This window comes from Lycium ferocissimum, chromosome 5 (genome assembly GCF_029784015.1).
Source record: "Lycium ferocissimum isolate CSIRO_LF1 chromosome 5, AGI_CSIRO_Lferr_CH_V1, whole genome shotgun sequence".
NCBI classification, from domain to species: domain Eukaryota; kingdom Viridiplantae; phylum Streptophyta; class Magnoliopsida; order Solanales; family Solanaceae; genus Lycium; species Lycium ferocissimum.
The window spans coordinates 30,751,275-30,755,411 of NC_081346.1; positions in this window are offsets into that span (position 1 = coordinate 30,751,275).

Here is a 4,137-nt window from a genome sequence, read left to right on the forward strand (position 1 = left end):
TTCGGTTGGGTCGTGACACTTAAGTGAAATCTGTGGTTAGACGATGGGTTAAAATTGTGAATATGTTGATAGAAGTGGAAGAAGATATGTTGTGGTAATATGACAATAGTATGATTAATCAGGAAAAGCATGTGTGGGGAACATAGTTCGATTGAGAGATTATATCTATAAAATTACGAATGATAGGTATCAAGAGTAATTCGTAAGATATGAATGACTTGTAAGCAAGGGGGGATAGTACAGAATGAGTGATGGGTACAATTAGTGTTGTATTAATATTTATACACCTTTGTTGGTGATGTCGATATATTAAATGCAATTTTGTTAAGAATTATGGAGTATTATGACGGGACTTAAAAGAAGAGAAGTTTGATTGGATTTTCAGTTGGGCGATAGCAAACAACTGTGGTTATACTGTAAATAGTTGGCAACCTTGGAAGTATTTTATTAATGAGACATCGATATGATTAGATAGGAGTTGTATCTTTCCCTCGATGTAAAACATAGAAGGGATACATATGTGTTTAAATATGACACTTGAGTGTAATATGCAATGAGTTATGAGTAGAAAGAGGTAAAACAGGAATTACGAAAAATAGTACCAGTTATAAGGATGATGATGCTTAATGTCTAAAGGAATTCAAGATTCATTAAGGTTAGTTATTGTTTGACTATTAAAGAAAAGATATGATTGGGTAGAAGAGGTAAAAGGACGATGTATGTTACTAAAAGAGCTAGATATCAACAAGGGCCTTCTTATCGTATAAAATATATTGGCAAGGATGTTGTACAGAGTTACGAGTATAAGGATATATGAATACAAGACAAAGGTAGGACCAAGGTACGAAAAAAACTTCCTTCAGAAGTTCTCTTGCCACAGGATTATTGAGTTAGTAATAAAAGGCTGAATGGCTAATTAAGGATGTGAATGATGCTTTGAAGGAATTAATTGTATGGTGGGCTATTAAGGAGTTTGAAGTCGCGAGTTGATATAAGATGTGCCCTTCATTAATGAGATGAATTTGTTTCCTAAAAGAGGCTTTGTTACAGATCGAGTGTTTATGTAGCGAAGAAAAGGTGGTATATTAGCAATCAGGGTAGATTGCGAGAATAGAATTTGCGCTAGATACCATTACGGTGATGAAATGGGAAAGCGAGGAATAGGAGAAAGGTGATTTTGGAAGAACAGTAAGGAAATTATGAAGATATTTTTGATGAAAGATTAGGCCCATCCAGGGCCAATACGTCTATGAGAATATGTGACCCGTTACAAGCATGTGCAACTGGCTAGATAGACTCAGACGATGGATAATTACAGCTAAGATTAGTCGCAGAAATTACTGGAAGTAAGTACTTGCAAGGAAAAAGAGAGTTAAATGGGATGTTAAATATAGAATAGTGGGCTAACGCCTTTTGGGGGGAAGATGAGACAAACAAGTATTGGATCAGGAGTATGCTTTGTTAGAAGATGGAAAGATAGCAACAAAAAGAAATCGGGAACCACCTAAAAAATGATAAGGTTGGGAGATAGGATTCCAAGGAAGACTTTACTCGAAGTTACTAGACAAAGATGTTATGAAAGGTCCAATAATAAAGAAACAAAGAAGGATTGGGTATGATAACATGGAAACAAAAGCTTATAGATGATACGAGGATTTGGTCTGAGAAGATTCAAGACGTAAAAGAATTAAAGTCGTGTTGTAAGTAAATGAAATAAAATGGGATTAAATAAGGAACAAAAGGCTATTGGCGGTAGTGAAGAGGATAATAGGAAATAAGTTCGTGTAAGACAACTTCATTACATTAAGAAGAATAAGGATGGATCTAGCACTAAAGTGGATACGTTCACTTTGGAACATAGCAGAAGGGTATAGAAATATATACTACAGAGATGATATAAGTATATGAGAAGTTTGCCAAGATAACTATAGAATTTCAACCGACGAAGCGTAGCGTAGTCGAGGATAGTAATGGAAAAACAAAATGATATAATTCGAAAAACTTGAGTAAAGATATAGTATCCTAGATATGGCATATCTCTTAAACCAAAGCTTGAAAGGGTATTCAGGAAAGAGTATCTCAGTAAGGTGGATTTCTAAGATATCAAAACTGACTCTATATTAAATGTAGCAAAGGTGGATGCTCTATTCAGAGGGAAAAAAGATGTATCATAACCTTGGTGGATTGATAAAAAGGAAATATTACAGAGTTCATAGTCCGCTAATAAATAAACAGAAGCCTGAAAGATCAAGGAAACATATGCGTTGAGAAATGAAGGAATGATCAGTATAGGTTTTATAACCATAAGCAATTATGGGAGCTATATATGGAATTATTCAGTTACCTAGTATATTTGGCTATTCGGTTAAGATGTCCAGCTCTCTACTAGCGCCTGAGGATTAGTACATTCAGAGAAAGCTGGAAAACATAGATTACCCCAGTATTGTCTTCCACCTTAAGATAAGTAGGTAAGTAGAGCGCTTTTCAGATATCTCGAGATATATATATCATGAACAGGTATGCTAGACCTTTAAGGAAGTTGGGATGACCAGTTAGTGTGTTCTAGTCACCATTCCAATATTCAGATGACTTGTATGAAGCCCTATAAGAATGGAAGAGTATCAGACGGTTTAAGATTTGGAATTTCATTCTGAAGAGATTTATGAAATTTGATAAGGAAGACAAGTTTACCCTTGATACTTTAGACTTCATGAGATTATACGTAGGATGAGCCAAATTCAGATTGGGAATCTGTACATCTAGTCTTTCATATATCCATGCCTCGTAAATATGTTGGAAGTTCTTCCAGAGTTGCGCCAGTTGATGATTTTTGGGTTTCAGAACAATTATCGCTCGAGAAAGTTTCTACTGCCCTATCAGATCACCAAGTTCCAGATTCAGGGATTGAGAACCAGAGATGTAGCCTCAGTAAGAGTATTATGAAGGAATGTGAATATAGAGAAAATGACTTGAGAAGCTGAGGAAGACAGGAGATTCTGATATCCGCATTTGTTGTGCCAAGAGGGGACCCGGACTAACATATCACAGCCTTCAGGTATGTATTGTTCCATTTCTTATGATTACTGGTCGTGTGAGGCCATTTTTGTTATTGACTGTTGATTGTTGTGGCCTTGTGTGGCATTGTATGGTTTGGGTTGTAGTGGTAGGTTGGTAGTGGTGTAGTTACAGGAAAAACTATGCCGAAATTTTTATCGAACCCCTGGAAGTAAACATTTGAGGACGAATGTTTCTAAGGGTGGAAGAATGTTATACCTTGTGGTTTTATACATTTAGAATCATCGTACGTAAGTTATTTTAGTTTGGAGGTCTGGATTTGTCTTCAGAGATTATATGAGATTGGACATGCCTAACTTATGCTTAAAAGTGTTTAATTCATGTTTGGTAAGTTACAGAAGGATTAAAGAATTAGTGAATCGAAGCGGAAGAGTTCGTCAAAAGTTGTTTTCGAAAAATATGGTATATGGGTCGTATAAGTGAGATTTTAAGGATTTTAAAAATTTTCAAAGAAGGCAATTTTGGAGGTGGTATTATACGGCCAACTATACGGACCATATAATTTTATACGGCCAGGAGGTTGGTCGTATAATGTTATACGACTAAGGAACGGACCGTGTATATATATATATATATATATATATATATATATATATATATATGATGTTACACCTCGTAAATTTTCGCGTTGGTTGTGAGGTAAACTAGCGTAAGCCAGAGAGGCCATGGAACTTTTATAAGGTTAAGGAAGACTTTTAACAAGTGTTAAGAAAATATCTAAAGGTTCCGAGATCAAGCGAATCGAAGAAAATAAGTTTGCTGAAACTTTGGGAAAACTTGGCAGAATTTTGGACAGGATTTTTAGTCCAACTTGAGGGAGGTATATCTCTTAGTATGTGAGGAGTTACGGAATGCATATCCTATGTAAATTCAAGTTTAGAGTGTCTTATGTCCAATGCAACTGACAGATTACAAATCTGAGATATGAGGCCAAAGTTACTGCCCGTATAATATTATATGACCAGAAATACGAGCCGTATAATGTTATACGGCCAAGTTATACGAACCGTATAATACAAAGTCGACGGAAATTTCCAAAATTTAAGTATGATGACCCCTCTT